Below are 19,340 nucleotides of genomic sequence, written 5' to 3'. Positions count from 1 at the left end.
AAGTGGATGGCTCCCAAAGAAAAGACAAAGGAACAACTTGGAGATACCATTATCATGGAGCAGTTCCTCAAAGTCCTGAATCCTGAGCTTCGCACCTGGATTAAAGAACGGAACCCAAAGACCTCCAAAGAAGCAGCAGAATTGGCTGAAGCTTTCCTGGCTGCCCGCCGTCCATCAAAAGAGTACCTCCCAGCCAAATCCCGCCCACCCACACCCTTGGGTAAGCCTATTGGTGGGAGTGACCTTAGAGCCAGAAACACAAGACATAGTTCCTTCCCCTCAAATTCAGCTAAATTTGAGCCTAGAAACAAAGCCCTCTTAGTGTGTCACTCTTGTGGTCAGACAGGTCATTTTAAGGCAGAGTGTCCTAAGGGCCATGTTAGTAAAAACTACATGTGTTTTGCTCCCAAGTTACTGGTCAGTGAGCCGGGGAGGGAGGAGGTCTCAGAAGGTCAATGTGAGGAGCTTACAATAGGTGTGTTAATTGAAGACAGACCCTGCGTAGCTCTTCTAGATTCAGGAAGTAATCGCACCCTAGTCAGACAGGATAGTCTCCCTAGGGATGTTGTTTATTGTGGAGGGACAGTGGATGTTTTCTGTGTTCATGGTGACAAAGTAGGTTACCCCATAGCTAAGGTAGCTATCCAGGTTGAAGGCCAACTCTACTTGCTGTCAGTAGGGGTATTTGAGCAACTGCCCTATCAGGTTGTGTTAGGCTGTGATCTTCCCATCCTTGCTGAATTGATAGCTAAGCAGTCTCGTGAGGCTAGGGCTAGTTGCACCAGTGAAAGTTTGCTAGCGGTCACCAGGTCCAAAAGTAAGCAGGAACAGGCTAGTTCAACAGTGGCATGGGAGGAGTTACCGTTTGCAAAGGAGGAAGTGCCTGGGGTTGAGCACACCAAACAGCTTAAGGAGAGGAAGAGCAGGAGCCAGAGGAGACAGGACAGAGTGAGGGGGACAAAGGTAGCTGAGCATGTGTCTGAGCCTTTACAGTCTGACCTTTTTGCCATTTCTAGTGACATTGCTAAGCTGCAGAGACAAGACCCCACCCTTACAACTTTGTTTTCTAGATGTGTGCCCGAGTCAACCCAGGTGACAGGGAGAGAAAGGGAAGCATTTGTGGTCAAGGGAGACATGTTGTATCGTCGTAGTCAGATTGGTGATCAGCTAGTCATTCCCCAGAGTTTGAGGCCCACAGTCCTTAACCTGAGCCATTCAATCCCTTGGGCAGGACACTTAGGACAGGCAAAAACATTTTCTAGGATGGTTCCTCGTTTCTATCGGCCCCAGCAGTATGCTGACACAGTAAAATATTGTCAGTCTTGTCCACAGTGTCAGTTAACAGCTCCGGGCAGGAAAGGAGATAGGGCTCCCCTGATAAGCATGCCCATCATTGATACGCCCTTTTCCCGTATTGCCATGGACATTGTAGGCCCACTAGAAAGGAGTAGTGCAGGCCACAAGTACATATTGGTAGTCTGCGATTATGCTACAAGATATCCTGAAGCCTTTCCTTTGAAGAAGATTAAGGCCCGCCAGATTGTCAACTGCCTCATTCAGCTGTTCTCCAGAGTTGGAATCCCAAAGGAGATCATCACTGACCAAGGCACCAGTTTCACTTCAAGCCTGTTGAAGGAGGTGTACAGGCTGCTGGGGATTCAGGGTGTGAAGACCAGTCCCTACCATCCCCAGACAGATGGCCTCGTTGAGCGCTTTAATAAGACTCTTAAGTCCATGCTGAGGAAATTTGTGAATGATTCAGGGTCAGACTGGAACCAGTGGCTTCCGTTCTTGTTGTTTGCGTATAGAGAAGTCCCACAATCATCAACTGGGTTTTCACCTTTTCAGCTGCTGTATGGACATTCAGTGAGGGGTCCAATGGATGTCTTGAAGGAGGCCTGGGAGGGCCCCATGCCACAACAGCAGTGCAGTGAGCTCTCATACGTCCTGAAGATGAGAGACAAACTGGACCAATTTCAAGAACTGGCCAATGGTAATCTGGGCCAAGCACAGGAGCGACAGAAGCAGAGGTATGACACGGCTTCTAGATGGAGAGTTTTCCAGGAGGGCCAGAAAGTTCTCCTACTGCTGCCAACGGCTGACAGTGGCCTCCTTGCCAAGTGGCAGGGGGGGGGGTCACCTTATATGCTGAAAGACTCAGCTTTAATTAGTCACCATTTACCTTTGATAAATCAAGTTTTTCTTTTCAAAACTATGAGTAATCAAAATAAAGAAACACATTTAACTTTATTTGACATTTTCAAGCACAGAGTATTATGTCCACCCCCCCCCCCCCCCCCCCTCAGGTGTGCATGCTAATGCTAAATGCTAATGCAGGAATGTGGGCGGGACTGTCAGACATATAAGATGAGGCCACCAGATGTCCAGTCACTTGAGTCACTTGACACACGACATCTCGACTTTCAACTTGTTTACGCGCGATATCGACTCGCCCTCCACCTGCACGGAGTTCCCCCACGTCACCTTACAGCTTTACAGCTGCATCGTCACGTCACCTACACGGCATTATACCTGGATTTCAGCGACAAATCGAGCGATCCGACACAGGAATCACGCGCCACACACAGCGCTTGTGACTCCTGTCCGTACGGGAGCCTTGTGAAGCCGATCCCGGACACGGCTTAAGAGCCTCCCTGGCCTCCTCCATGGACAAAGCAGACAAATCAGAGGTATAAACGAATGTGGTGGCCAAGGCACTTTTTGTGTTAAGTTTCACAGGTTCACAAAGCACTTTTTTTTTTTTTTCTCCCCCCCCTCTCTTCAGCGCACTTAAAGCAGCAGCTTCCCCCTACACCCACTCACTCCATTTCATTCCTGAAGCAATATGGCTACTGCACAACCAACCAATGCCATGGAAAGGAAACAAATATGGACTGCAGCTTTTGGATCAAATGAAAGACCACAAAGAAAGAAACAAGTGCCAGATCCCAAAACACAGAAATCCACACAAGTGAGAAAGAGCCCCAACTCCCCAGCAGTACGCAGCTTCATCACCAAAACACTCCAAAACTTGGAAAGAATGGATCCCATCACACCTCTAGAACCCAATCCAACCACCAAAGAAAAAGCACTGCCACCTATGAAATTATCCAAACCCCCCAAAACTGACCAACAGGCAGTCATTGCATCCAATCCAAATTCAAAACCATCCACTTCTGCTGAGACATCAGTCCCTCCGACCACTGATAAAATTGACAACCTCATCATCAAGAATATTTTTGACCAAATCAACCACTTGTTCTCTGAACTCAGCAAATACACCCAATCCACCCCCCTCAACAATGTCACTACACAGATGCAATCCACTCTAACCACCATGGAGCAGATCCTATTGAATGGACAAGACCCACACACTCCTCTCCCACCACTCTCTGCCAGCTACTCGGACATTGTAAGCACAAACATGCACAAATATCAAGCATTTAATACAGGCCCCAGGAAAAGAGCAAGACGGGAGTCGACAGAGAACCATCACCTTACACCTGTTGTAATAGAAAACTACAAAACCCCTAACAACTCTTTCTCAACCAACCAATCCATCCTCAAGGAAATACAAAGACTCAAGCCACAAGCCCAACTTCAAAAACTGGTCCACATGAGAAATGGCAGTATTCTCATCTTCCCCAAGGACATTCCCTCCCTGAACTCTCTGCTCTCACCATGGCCCGAGGGAGCATTTAATGGAGCACACTTCACTTGCAGGCTAGCACGCAAACACAGCTCTATGCCCCCATCTGAAACCCCTACAAAACTGCTGGTCATCAAAGGTATTCACACAAACATCACAGAGACACAAGTCAAAGAAGAACTGGACAAACAAGGCATCTACATCTCCAGAATACACAGAATTACAAGCAAATCCACTCAACAGCCAACCACTTTCATCAAGATCCAGCTCACCAACCCAGACCAAGCTGCTAGCCTTCTCCATGAGGGCTTTTACATGGACCTTTTTCAGTATAGAGTAGAGAAGGCACGACCTCCACCCACCATCAAACAGTGCTATAAATGCCAACAATTCAACCATATCTCAATCAACTGCACCAACCCAGTCGTATGCCTGAGATGTGGAGAAAACCACCACCACAAAACCTGCACAAAAGACAAGCGAGAAGCCAAGTGTGCCAACTGTGCAGGCGAACACTCCGCTGCCTCCAAGACCTGTCCAGTCTACCTTTCATACATGACCCCATCAACCAAAAAGACACCAACTGCCAAACCCTCAGCCGGAAAACCCACTACCACTAACCCCCCAAGCCTGCACCCTAATGATGGCACCCACCTCACTCATCTGCGTGATGACTTAAAAAAACTCACTATGGACGACAAGAAAATAGAGGAAGTACTCAAAACCATCAGGAAACACACACACTTCAATATATGAAGTGTGTGTCGTTCTCTGTAAGACAACAGATGTCTATTTCCAGTCATTTTCTTTGTTCCTTCTAACACTCTTCATAATGGCCCTCACCACCTTTCTACACATAAATATTAGAGGAATAAGGGGAAGCAAAGAGGAGCTAATCCAACTGCTGAACGAGAAGAATGTCTCTGTGGCTTCCATAAATGAAACACTGTTATCAACCAAATCACGAATTCAGATCCCCGGCTACAACATCATAAGAAAAGAACGGCAGACAGGACATGGAGGAGGAGTAGCAATCTTGATCAGAAATAACATTGAATACAGTGAAATGGATTTCGGCCTCTCACCAGAAGAACTACAAGGAAATGAATACATTGCAACCAAAATGAAAATCCACTCACATCACCCTATTACAGTCACCAGCATTTACTGTCCCCCTGGAATAAAACCTTCAGCTGCACTGTTTAACGCTATCTCCAACCCCAGCCACTCCCTCATAATGGGAGATCTCAATGCAAAGCATGTAGACTTCCACTGCAGGAAAACAAATCAAAGTGGCATAGCACTCAAACAGATCCTGAATAGCACAAATCTGTCAATCATCAACACAAACGAACCCACCTATACATCCCCCCAAACAGGCAGCACAGACATTCTGGACTTGATCATATGCTCCCCTGATCTGGCTTCAAAACTGCATAAGTTCTCCACCACAAATCATCTCTCCAGCGACCACCTACCTGTCCTCACAACATTCTCCTTTCATCTGCAAGCAACTCCAAGGAAGAAGTACAACTACAAAACAGCAGAGTGGGAAATATACAGAACACACATAGAAGGAAAACTACAGAACACCACCCTCATAACCACCCCCCAAGGTCTGGATCAACAAGCAGTGCTGTCAAGTCAACTTCTCACCCGAGCCAGAGAGGAAACAATATCCCAAAACCCTGCTAAAACACTGACACAGACATTACCCCTTCACCTGCTCCAACTCATAAGACACAAGAGAAAGCTGAGAAGAGAATTCATAAGGTTCAGATCACCCCAAACCAAAACAGAAATAAACAGACTCCAAAACACTATTAAAATACAACTTACCCTTCACAAGCAGAAAACCTGGAACACATTCTACAGAAAACTCAATCAGGACACAAATCCCCGGACCTTCTGGCAAAAAATAAAGAGCCTAAATGGAGATTCAGAAAACAATAACACACCACCAATCAAATGCTCAGGCACAATCATCAGTGACAACAAAGAAAAAGCCACACTCTTCCGTAATCATCTTGAAAACATCCACTCATGCCCAAATGACCCACACTTTGACAATACATGGAAAGACCTGGTTGATAAAGAAATGACAAAACACAACACAAAAGAGACAAATACAGCCAATCCCATCACAGAACACCATCCCCTCACAGAGCCAGTCACCATCCAAGAAATACAACTGCACTTGAAAAAGATGGAAAATAAAGCACCGGGGGAGGACAATGTTGACACCATACTGATCAAACAAGCACCAACCGCTTATCTCCAGCACCTTGGACAGCTCTTCTCCACCTGCCTCATAACCGGTCATTTCCCCTCACCTTGGAAGGTTGCTGTTGTCACTATGATCCATAAACCAGGAAAAGACCCGCACAATGCCACTAGTTACCGCCCCATAAGCCTTCTCAGCCACATTGGAAAACTGTTTGAAAGAATACTCACCTCACGCCTCACAAACCACATAAACTCTATGGGCCTCCTAGGAATTCATCAAGCCGGCTTCAGAAAAGGGAGAGCCACCACAGACAACATCATCAGATTATCAGAAGACATCCACAGAAACTTCAACAAAAAAGAAATAACCATGGCAACATTCTTTGATATAGAAAAAGCTTTCGACAAGGTATGGCACAACGGACTCAAATACAGACTACTGGATACAAATCTCAAACTCCCAAAACCCACCCAATCCACCATCTTCAGCTTTCTTAACAACCGCCAAATCAAAGTCAAAGTTGCCTCTGCCATATCAACACCTTTCACCCCCCAAGCAGGAGTTCCACAGGGTGCAGTTCTGAGTCCACTTCTCTTTCTACTATACATATCTGATATATACTACCCCCCAGCCACCATAGCCAAAGTCTCACAGTTTGCAGACGACCTCTGCTACTGGTCCAGTTCCAAATGCCCAAACCTAGCAGCCAAAAAACTCCACACATGCATAACTGAAATAGAAAACTGGTCTAACATGTGGAGAATCAAACTAAACCCTGCCAAAACACAGTCCTCTTCACTAAAAACCCACACCTGCAGCCCAACAACAGTGCCAATCTAACACTATACAACCAGAAAATCAATATCAGTAAAGAAGCAACATTCCTCGGAGTCACATTCCAAAACAACATGACCTGGACAAAGCACGTCAATAACCTGGAACAAAAAGCAAACAATAGACTCAACCATCTCAAAGCCCTCTGTGGAAAACATGGCGCATCACCCTCTACAGTCATCAAAGTCTACCTATCATACATCCCACCACTCTTCGAATACTCTGTCCCCGCCTGGATCACCATCTCTGACAACCAGTTACAACGCCTACAAACAATCCAAAACAAAGCACTCAAATTAGCACACAGACTCCCATCATACATCAGCAACCACTATATACACACCATAACAGGAATCCAAACCTTAAGACAGAGACACCAAACAATAGCACTGAAATACCTGAGGACAGCAACAAACAACCCTTCACTCCAACGAACTATAAAGGAAGCAAGATTAACAGATAACACCCCCCTCTCATTCATTCTACAGCTAACCAAAGACCCTCCAGCCACCAACCCCCCATGACTGACTAACCAAACCTGGATACACAGAATATTATTCCACCCCTGCTGCTTAATATCACCCACATGCACACACATACATAAATGTAGATAAAACACACCAAACACAAGGGTTTTGTTTTTTTTTTTCTTGTTTTGTTTTGTTTTGTTTTGCTTTGTTTGTGCCTTGGCCCACATGTGAAACCTCATGAGTCCCCCCCACATCCTTCTGCCTCTCCTCCGCCGACCAAGACCAAAAGGATACAAAATCCACCTACTATGGATAGAAAAGGGCAGAAGCCCTGAGCTATCCCTCCAGGCCCATGAACTTCTACTTCTACTTCTCTCCTCACTGACATGTTAATGAGTCTTTAAAGTCTCAGTGTCTCGTCAGCGGTGGTTCAGAGGTTGTTGTTCTTTTCTTTTTGTGAAGAAGACTTTCTTGAGGAAAATAGCAGGACGAGTAAGTACTGATTCATTTTCACTAGTTGATCTTTTAATTTGTGTTTTCTGCTTGATTTGTGACATTTGTGACAAATTAAAATCTAAATTCAGTCCTCCAGAGAGATAATACTTTTTATTGCTGTGTTCATATCAGAGCGTGTGTTTCTGTATTTGGAGAAGTTTACCGATGCTATGGCTGTGCTAGGCTGGAAAGTCAATACTTGTTGCAAAGAAGATCATTTAAGCTTTAATTTGATGCTGAACATGTTTGATTTAAAGCAGGTTTAACAGAAATACAGGAGGATAGGTACAATTATAAATGTAGGTTGGCTGAGGGTCTTTTGAAAACAGCTAAATGTAAACGTCATTCAGCAGCGTGCTGCTAGACACCAGAAAGTCTCAAATGAACAATGTTGGAGTCGGATCATGTGAACCTGAAAGACCAGGTTAACTATAGAGAACATATTTGACCTTCAAAGGTCAGCAACACCATCACAGCCCAAACCTATGCAGTAGAAACATCTGGTCAACGTGAAGTGGAAACAATAACAATACAGGACTCTTACAGATAAAGTATTATCATGAATTTCACCCATATCAGTTCTTCTCTGTCTTGTTTCATACAACCAGAGTTGCCTGGTGCCGGGGACAGGAAGGAGCAGCAGAGGAAAGAGGAAGACGCCAGCTGCAAAAGAAGCTTTCAGCAAGGACAAGGCCAACCAAGACAAAGCTAACCGCTACTTCTCCCCAAATCAAGGTGAAGCTGTATTTTACAAAAACCCTGGAAGAAAATGTTGTGGAGATTGTACCATGGAACAAACATTTCAAGCATCTTAAATGTCTTGTTGATCAGTCTAAACCCAAAATCTGAACATCTGATCATATTCAGCACAAACATGATGAAACATTGTTTACTCCACTGTTACCTGTGTACAGTGGACTAGTGACACACAAACACATTCGTCAGTGTCGCTGTATTTTTACACTTCAACAATACACAAGTCAAATACAACAGACACTTAAACATGTTTTTTATTGGTAATTGAGTTAAAATAGAAGACATGAAGCCAGTTTAGATGATTTAAAGAATAAATCCAGTTCCATGAGTTGCTCAGCAGGAATGACATCAATAGCTTGTTGTTGTTGGATAGCCTCATTAAGACAGCAATAGTGGAAGTCAAGTGGACACTTAGCACTCTCAGCCTACTGTTTAACATCATTATGAGCTCTTCACCTGTGAATAGATTCACTAGCACTCATTCACAGTTTGGCTGCATTGTGGGGGAAGCCCCATTGACCCTGTCCTGTTGTCAGAAAAGATGTGAGAACACACTGCATGTGAAAAACAATATCAGCTGAGTGGTTTTATTCTGACTTTACACGTTTTAAACTTGAAAGTGAACATAGTTAACATGGGTCAGAGGTCAACTTTGGTCTGTATATTTAAGCTGGTATTTCAGGTCAGCGTGATCTGATTTACTGGTGTCTTACCTCATTTTAAAGCTCAGATTCAGACCTTCTCATAGAGAGAAACACTGTTAATGTGAAACCTTCTGCTGACCAGCAGCACGTTGTTGAATTCTGGTTACATTCAGCTGTTTTGAAAAGGCCAGCAGGAAACCTGTATTCATGTTTTTACCTTTCCTCCTGTATTTCTGTCAAACCTTCAAAATAAAACATGTTGGACACCAAATTAAAGCTCAGACTCTCTTCTTTCCAACAAGTATCGGCTTTCCATCCTAGCACAAACTGGCTGCTAATAATAGATGAATGCAGAACTGTGTAACAATATACATTAAATACATACAACAATACATAACTTAATTCAATCAATTAACATCAATACGTCAACAGTGAACAAATAAATACATGAAATAGAAATATTTACAAAGCTGTGTGAAAAAAGAAATGAAGACACAAGGAGAAATATATACTAACATAAACAAACAACACTGAGGAGTCTCAGTATAATATATAATTAATATTATTAATAATATACAATATAATTACTATATATAATGTTACAATTAAAATGGCAGGCTTATATCTTTACACAAAGAGATAATACTAATACTACTACTAATAATAATATAGATATAATTATACTATAGATAATGTGCAGACATGTATAGATAACAATGCTACTCATTGTCACTGGTGTCTCGGCTGGTGTTACTGGGGGAACAGCTGCTTGGTACTGGGCAGAAGATATTTTGCTGATGTGTACAACCTGATAGTTTGTTTGTTTGGTGGCTTTTAACAGGATTTAAAAAGGCAATTGTAGAGAAAAGATTGGCATTACTAAATGACTGGGCTGTTTCTGTGGAAAGCTAATTAGGGATATTGAAAAAAATATATATAAACATTAACAGCTGGTTAAAAAGTAACACAAATGATTTTATTATCAATTTTCAATGTTTTATCTGCTATAATGTATTATGTATGAATATAGCATCTTCCTAAATTGCATTATAATTAGTGTTATGATTTTAGTTCATTTTCAGTTGTTCCCTGTCTTGCTGCTTCAGACTGCGTTTTCCTGATTCACGTCCGCAGCGGGCCTACGGTGGCCGGCGTGAATGTGGGACTAGCCCCTCTCTCACAATCATGGATGTATAATAAGAGCTCTTATAATACATCTATGCTCACAATGCAATGTGTGTTGTACGTGGGAAGATATGAGTGTTCATGTGTTCAATGTAGATGTAGATGTGATGACATGTGGGGCAGACAGCCCGCCGCCCCGCAGCAGCGTCATTTGAAATATTTTAAATGACGCTGCAGTGCGGCTACAGCGCGAGCTTGAAATTTACAGTCGGCAAAAGAGGGGAGACTTTCCTCCAACGCTAGCAAACTTGAATGAATTAAGTGGATTTCATAACCAAGCACAGGGTACAAAGCCTTTATTTGGAGGAGAAACTGGATTTAAAGCGCCTCGGAGCCCAGCAGCCACGGAGTACTGTCATCACTCAAACTGCTGGTTAAATTAACCGCGGGAGGAAAAACCGCCATGCTGCCCTTTTCTGAGCCGTCAGCTGGTAAGTGAAAGTATATTTTGGTGGTTCTGGTCCGTGCATTGGCCATATTGTTGTGCTGGATCGATTGATGTAGATGGTGACGAGTGTCAGTGTGTCCGTGCTTATCTACTGAGGTTGTTGTCATAAAGTTGTTGTCACAGAATAGATTAGTATCCTTAAAAAGTTGTCTTTGCACTTCGTTGTAGTGTCGAGCTCTTTGCTGTTCGTTCATGGCCATGTAGGCTGATTTGTTCTGAGCTTGGCTGTGTCGGCTTATGACGATATAATATCGCATTATTAATGAATCAATATTTCAGAGAGGTTGTGCTTCAGTGATGCGTTCAGGCGCCTCGTTCCTGAACGCATCACTGTCGTGAGTCAACCAGCCAACTTCAGCTAATGCTTTCTAGAGATCGTGGCTTTTCCCAAACTGAATAAATACAACACATATAGACACAAAACTGCTTTGCTAGCTCAATCTCGTTGTAACTAAGATATTCGTTGAGAAAAATATTTTTTCCATGGACAGATTTAGCTACTACGTCCGCAAACTTCACATATATTTGTAAGCTAGTAGCGCCACAGCACCGGCACAGCTGATGGAGGAAGCTGGAGTGGAAGCTGAGATAAACTCTCAACTGAAGGGAAAATGGTTAAGTTTAGCTGTGTGTGGGAGAGCCAGATAATGATGAAGAGTGAAGAAGGGTTCAGGTTTTTCTGTGTGTGTGTGTGTAACTCGTCTCAGTCTCAGAGTTCAATCCACCCAGTAAAGGGTCCGTTTTGTTTTCCCCACAACCCCTAATCAGTTCAGTTCAATCCACTTTCACAAACATTAACTCAAAACTCCACTCCGGGTTTTCACCGCAGATCCCCCACAAAACAAAACAAATCAAAGACACTAGCAAAGCCACACATAATATTTTTAGTGATAAGGCTTTTTTCATTTGAACACGGCTAGGTGTGCTGTTCTAAATGTCTAGTTGACCAATCAGATTGCTCGGTGGGAACTACGTGTTGTGTAATTCAGGCTTGTGACAGTGGTGATGTAACTTGTGTAATTTCTCTCTCTCTCTTCCTCTGTTTATGTGTACAGGACCTGCTAGAAGTCACTTTGTTGTTAAAAGTGTTTTGTGGAGCCATGCATGGACCCATAACATGTTAAAAACACATCAGTAGCAAGAGCAAGTACTGTAGTTTTCCTGGTATGTAGCCTATCTATTGAAGTAGTTGTTGCCCCACCAATTTTTTAAAAACACCACTGCTCATGCCAATGTGTTGCTCAGTTCTCAATCGGTGGTGATTCCACTGTCTGACAAACTCAAGGCAAGATTGCTGGATTCTTCCGAGATAAACATAATGTAATGTTCAGACTTGCACTTCATTATTTGAATCAAGAATTCCTACACTCTCCATGTACTGAAATAGTTGTCAGTAGAAGTCAGAGACAACTCTATTGCCACCCGCCCACAGCCTCTCAATCCGTTGATTATGAACACTTCTAGCAGCTATATAACTCCCCCGGTCCGCACCCCTGTTCTCAATCATAAACCTTGCCACATCTACATTTTCTCCCACTCTGTCCCCTCTGACTCTGAGTGGCAAACCAAACTGAGATACACCATTGCAGAAAAAAGAAAGAACAGTTGAAGCACGCTTGTTTGTGCAACGTTCCAAATAAACGACTGTAGCCATCAATGCATCCATGGAAAACAAATCTCCAGGCGATCAGTTTATGATTGGAGTCAATGTGCCTGTAATGAAAATGGAGAACAAGGTTAAAGTGACTACAGAACACATATACAACTGCACGGTTGGTCTTCATCTAGAGACTGATCAGCCTACTACGCTGTTTTATCTCTGTTGTATATAGTAATGGGTGTAGCCGTCTGTCCGTGTGTTAGCATTGTGGCCGGATTTGCACAAAGTTTTGTAGAAGGTTCATTGTAGGTCAACTGAGAATTGATTAAATTTCTACAATCATCCACCAAATGGGGGCGCTGTAACCCTGACCAATCACTAAAAGGCGTAACTTCCGAACGCATTTCACGTAACACCACAAAACTTTGTAGAAAGGTTGGACATGGGCCGAGGAAGAACTTCCCACCTGGATTGTCCTTAAATGGATATTTCACTTTCGTAGAACTTGTCAAAATTCAGCAGTCTTACCTCTATCAAAGTGCATCTACAAGTAAGCTAGTGATCACTGCTGTCCTTGTTGTCTGCCCTCAACACCACCATTTCTCCCAGGTGTCAGGCTCCTCATTCACTTCCATTCATTTTAGGGACCTAGTCTAAATATTATACTGGTGGTGTTGAAAACAGATAACGGGGACAGCAATGGTCACAAACTTACTTGTAGATTGCTTTAGATGTGGGTAAGACTACTGAATTTTGGTGGAGGTGGAGTGGGGGACAGAGGAGGACGGGTGCCTGCTGTCCTCTGCATCTCTTACATTGGACTTAATGTATTTCATTTTTTTTCATGCTAATCTGTGATTGGCCATGACACGTAAAATTTCGCTCCAAGGGACGACGTCCTCTCTAACCAATCAACAACCAGAATGCAATATTGACATTGAGTTGGTCCAATGATAGTTTCCAGATTTCATCTTCAATTCTCTCCACTGTAAGGCAGAGTAGCAGCAGTAGATAGCGCCTTGCGTTAGCCAACGCAACAGTTAGCTTGTTGTAGCAGCCTGAAGGACTCTTTATACATCCATGGAAGGACTGTTAAGGACTGTCGTTAAGCTAACGGGAGAAATGATCTGGACTGTGCAGCGCAGCAGCAGCAGGACGCTGACGGGAGGCTGGAGAGAGAAGCAACCGGAGAAACAACCAGGAGAGTTAGCTTGTTTGTCATTGTTGCTAATGATATCAGACTGGTTAACCAGCAGCCACAAAGTTCTGTTAACTAACAAACAAGATGACCAACAGTCACAAATGGACGTTATGACATGAATACTTCATCTCCATGATAGAAAGAAGACATCAGATAACGTGAGTCAGATACAGCTTCTCTCTCTCTGTCTCTTTGGTCACTAATTTCATCTCTGATGGTTAAATGTCTCTGAGTGGCTTTTTTGTGTTTTTTATCTCCTTAACAAGAATGCAGCAGAGATCATATAATGTGTTGTGGGTAATGTTAGTTTGCTTGTTGATGTTACAGTGAGCTGTCTGGACTCATTCATTGTTTTTAATTGAGTGGTTGTTCAGTCACCTGTTGATGTGATTAGTGAATGAGTGCAGGAGGTCTGGCTGCTTGCTTCTGACAGTTTCTTTAGTTCCTTTTTAAGCTGAGCCGTATATTGAGTAATAAGCTTAAAGTAACTAGAATAACAAGTGTTATCTAGTGGTGTAACAGATTGTAGTTGATCCGTGATGCGTACGTATTGCCCCCCACGGTTTGGCAGGCATATGAACTGCGGATTAATTGCAAAATTTAACGTCTCAGTTAAAGTAGACAATAGTACAAAAAGTACAATAATTCATTGTTCGAACAGCAGTGATTTGCATCTGATGCATCTTGGTCGCGGAAGTGGTACTCAAAAAACTCGTCCAGGGTTGGCAGGTCTGACTGTGATAAAAGCATGAAAATCAGCAATATTATATGTAGGCTATAGTTTGTTTTTTTTTTCGCTGCAATACCGCGAGTGGCCACTGTGACAAATTGGCTGCAAGGCTGAGTGGCAGTGCCCTAACCAGCTCTTATTATATCACTACAGCTTTTATTATACATCCAGGAATACTACCTTCTTCTACCACAGATGTGAAAATGCGTGGATGTGACTTTTACCTACGTCTTGTGATGGAAATCTGAAAATAAAAAGCCGACAAAGACCAAGTTGTCTTTTTGTCCTTTAATGAAAAACCTTGCAAGGGATCAGCATACAGTCACAACAGAGCGTAATTGCAGACTGATGTCGGTTACAAAGTGCACATACCTTTAATAGACAAGGAGTCTGGTAAACATATCAGAATGTGAGTGGGTTGCAGTGCTGGATGTCATCAAAGCTATCAGACTAATTATAAAAGAACTGTAGCATGTCCAGGATGATGCTACTCCCTACTCTGATCCAGTGTCAAAAATAATGAGCACAGATGTTACATGTTCAAGGTTTTACATTATGAGTGTGTTTGTGTGATGCAGAGGATACAAAGTGTGGTTTTTCCATTACATTTACATCTTTTCATCACATTTTATCACTCATTAAGGAAAAATTACACAAGATTTTACCTTCATAGTAAACAATCATCCTTACATAACGGAGTGATAAAAAAAAAAAAAAAAAAAATCTAATGTTACCTCAATCAAGATTTTAAACATTACGTCATAAAATATCACTGTAGGAAAGTAAGATACTGTTTTTGTGGATGTAAGCATCCCAAAATAATCTATCAGTGTAGACGTTGATTCCAGCCCTTCATTCTAACCAGTAACGCTCGTGTTACATCAGACGCCATCTTATGGTGAAGAAATAGATTACACTCTACAGTCGGTAGGCCTGTTGTGTTCATACATCAGGAGGGCTTGCTGTAAAACAATATGTCATGAGCATCTATGGCACAGGAGTCAGGGTGATTCAAGTCTTTTATTCTATAATGAGACACACAACCAGTCAGTTCAGGAGGACGGACAGACGGATCAGCACAGCTTGCTCCCACAACACCATGAAAATCCTTCTCTGCTGTAGGTGACTATGTTGGCTTGAAAGACTTTACATTGTGGTCGTATAGTGATACAATCATAATAAAATAAACTTACAAATGAAATAAAATAAATCAAAATGACTGTGTACCTTTTTACAATATCAATAACTCTATAACATCAATATCTACAGTATTATACCAAAACTAGAATGGATTCTTTACAGTAGAAAAGATGTCATTTAATCCCATGCAAGTTCTTTAATATTTATATATATATATATATATATTTATATTTATGTTCCTCTGCTGCCACCTTCAGGAATGTTACAGTAACAGCAGACAAGCTGGTTTATCCCTGTTAACAAGCATGAATGAATCTGTTACCTATTAAATGGCTGATTTAACTTCACTCTGCTTCACATATCTGAACATACTGTAACGGACTGTGTTCATGTCAGTGTTTAACTGTTCTGAGTGTTACTGTAAGAAACATTAGGTCCCAGCGTAAGTCACTGTACACAATGTCCTCTTCCAACCTGAAAGACCAGGTTAACTCTAGAGAACATATTTGACCTTCAAAGGTCAGCAACACCATCACAGCCCAAACCTATGCAGTAGAAACATCTGGTCAACGTGAAGTGGAAACAATAACAATACAGGACTCTTACAGATAAAGTATTATCAGCCAGCTGCAAAAGAAGCTTTCAGCAAGGACAAGGCCAACCAAGACAAAGCTAACCGCTACTCCTCGCCAAATCAAGGTGAAGCTGTATTTTACAAAAACCCTGGAAGAAAATGTTGTGGAGATTGTACCATGGAACAAACATTTCAAGCATCTTAAATGCCTTGTTGATCAGTCTAAACCCAGAATCTGAACATCTAAGCCACTAAAATCAATTTTATTGGTGCTTTGTCTACACAATATTACACCATGCAAATAGAACTGCAGTAAGTTACTTTACTTAATAATATATGTTCAGTTTCTTGTTGATACAACTTTAGTTGTTTATGTGTCGACTGAGTTACATCTTAGTTTTTCAGATTGTACTTTCTTGTGGTGGTGTTACCGTGGACTGTATTATATGAAGAGGTGTTTCTGATATTTTGTCCACCTCATAAGCATCCCATAATAAATGCAAGCTACTTTTATTATTGTAACTTAACAGTCAGAGACTTCATCAAGATCAGAAACATCATGGTGTGGTGGAATCCAATCAGGAATAGTTCGCTGAGTCATTTGATAAGAGACAGATTTGTCAACCGTGTGGACAATCAAACCTCTGATACACGGGATCAAACAACAGCCACAAAATACAAACACATTGAACCAAGCAAACCACACCGTCCAGGACGTCTGAATGGATTCCACGGTCATCGTTCGGGTTCCATCGTAGATCCCACGATGGTGACACTAAGATTCACTCAGCACGTCACTTAGTTGGAGCTCGGCCTGCTCTTGTCGGACAGTATGCCGATACTGTCACTTCTACTTCTCTTCCTGGTCTGTGAGTGGATGTCTTTGTGTCGGTCACCTGAGAGCAGCGATCCGCCTACACTCTCGTAGAGTCCTCAATCGCGCTGTGGTGACTTACTCTGTTGTTGATGTCTCTGGTGGAGGTGGAACTGTTTTGCAGTGGTTGGCATGGATCCAGGTGACTCTTTCAGCGACCTTTACTGCCGTCTGTGTGGTCAACAGCACCTGGAATGGGCCCGTCCACCGCTTAGAGCGCCAAGCCTTTCATCTCTATCCAGTCAAAAGGCTGCCGGCCATGAAGGGGTCCTTTGGCTGGAGTTGGTACTGCTTCTTTCACTTGATTTGCTGAAGGAAAAACACTTCAATCCATTTGGAAAACATGTCAACAATTACCAGACAATATTTCTTTCCTTCACTTGGTGTTAGTTCAATGAAATCCATCTGTAAGTGATCAAATGGTTTATCTGGTGAAGGGTGTGCACCTTGTGGTGTTTGAATACTTCTACCAATATTGTTTGTGGCACAGATAACACATGATTGACTAAATTTTGGGGCATAGTTAGTAAAAGTCTTTGTGAACCAGTGTTGTGAAATAGTATCCATCATCCCTCCTCTTGAGGCATGGTCCAACCCACGACTCAACTTTGCATAGTGAGGAATCGAATACAAATACATGGTTTGTCATTGGGGCCGTACAGTACCCGTCTTTGAAAACACAGCCAGTTTGTCCACTGAGTCTTCTCTGTCTGATCAGCTCTCTGCTGGAGTTCTCGCCCCCCTCTCGCCCGCTGGAAGCACGGTGTGCAGCGCGCGTCACCGGCGGGGGTTTTCGGGGGGGCGGTGTCCACCACCGTGAGGAAGGCGGGTCGGCCGGGGGGGATCGGGTGCGGCGGTCGGCGGCGACTCTGGACGCACGTCGGGCCCTTCTCGTGGATCTCCCCAGCTACGGCGCCCATTGGGCCCCGTTCACACGGGTCCTGGCGGGTCGCCTCGGCTGGCGCCTAGCAGCTGACTTAGAACTGGTGCGGACCAGGGGAATCCGACTGTTTAATTAAAACAAAGCATCACGAAGGCCCACATAGGGTGTTGACGCGATGTGATTTCTGACCAGTGCTCTGAATGTCAAAGTGAAGAAATTCAATGAAACGCGGGTAAACGGCGGGAGTAACTATGACTCTCTTAAAGGCCAAGTGGTAAATGATTACCACTTTTGCTGGTCTCCTGGGATGTGTGACGGCCTGGGGGCCACCCGCAGCCCTGGAGACGAAGAGAACCATGACCCGGCAAGGAGTATCTCCTTGGGTAAGAGCTGCTCTGGCCATGGTAGCATCATAGTGAGCCCTCACCTCCTCGTGGTCCCGCCAGCAACGTACTCGTGGAGAGTACGGCGAAGACGGTAACCCAGGAAGCACGGATGGGCGCACCAACGGGCATCCACTGTGGGATCAGCCTAGTCTGTCCCCAATGATCTTATGGATGAACAACTTAAATTTGGGAACAAAAATAAAGATTGTAACATGCAGCAACGATGTCGGTAATAAGGAAAGAAGGAACAGTGGTCAGGATCGAATGGTGGGAACAACTAACGTCGGGAAGACACTAGGGTGTCTGCACCGATGTGGCCCCTGCCCATAAAATTGAGTGCCTAGGTGCTGACGCTCGAATTTTTGGCAATGGCAGGGGTACCAGGCGGGGTCGTTCTGACCCCGCCCAAGCATGAATGGATGAACGAGTTAAGTTAATCTTGCTAGTTCTGATAACTTTGGCTGCTGTCCGTTTGCTTTTGAAAGAGTTCTGAGTGGGCCAGGGTGCAAGACCCGCCACTCTTGACTGCGATCAAAGCTAAGACAAGCGACAAGCCAACTGACACATCTGACTGACTGTGATAGGACAGGTCGCCTGCTGTCATAGGAAGAAAGATGTGGTCAACCCCGAGGCGTGACCGTGAACGTGTCCGTCGGCCGACGGCACGTGAGGCTGGAGAAGGGGCGGCTCCTGGCAGCGCAGACAGGGCGAGCGGAGTAGTAGTCCGGAGTAGGCTACTACTCAGACGGAAGAAGGAGGAGGACCCGGCTGGGACTCCTACAAGGAAGGTACCATCGGTTGCGAGAAGGGCTCTTTTCCCGGCTGGGAAGAGAGCGGGAATGATCTTCCTGAGCACGGAGAAGGGATGGAAACCCAAGCTGGCTAGCAAGGGTCTTCCATCGACAGTCATGGTGGGCCTCCGGGTGCCATGGCTAGTCCAACCGTGCAGGCTGTGCGCCGTCAGTCTGGGCTCGGTGAGTGCCGCCCAGACCCACTTGAGGAAAGCACACAAGCCAAGGGTGATTCTCTTCATCTGCGGTAAGTGTGCCGGTACTCATAAGACCCCACACCGAGCGACGTGCCACGCAGCGAAGTGTGGGGCAACCCGATCCGGAGCGGGTACCATTACGGGGTTTGCCTGCGATACATGCCCTAAATCTTTCTCCTCACAGAGGGGTCTCTCGGCCCATCAGAGGAGGAAACACCTGGGCTTGTATGTCAGCAAGGCGAGAGCGCGGGAGGCT

The sequence above is a fragment of the Thunnus albacares genome, chromosome 5, assembly GCF_914725855.1.
Source record: "Thunnus albacares chromosome 5, fThuAlb1.1, whole genome shotgun sequence".
NCBI lineage: Eukaryota > Metazoa > Chordata > Actinopteri > Scombriformes > Scombridae > Thunnus > Thunnus albacares.
This window is presented reverse-complemented; position numbering follows the sequence as displayed.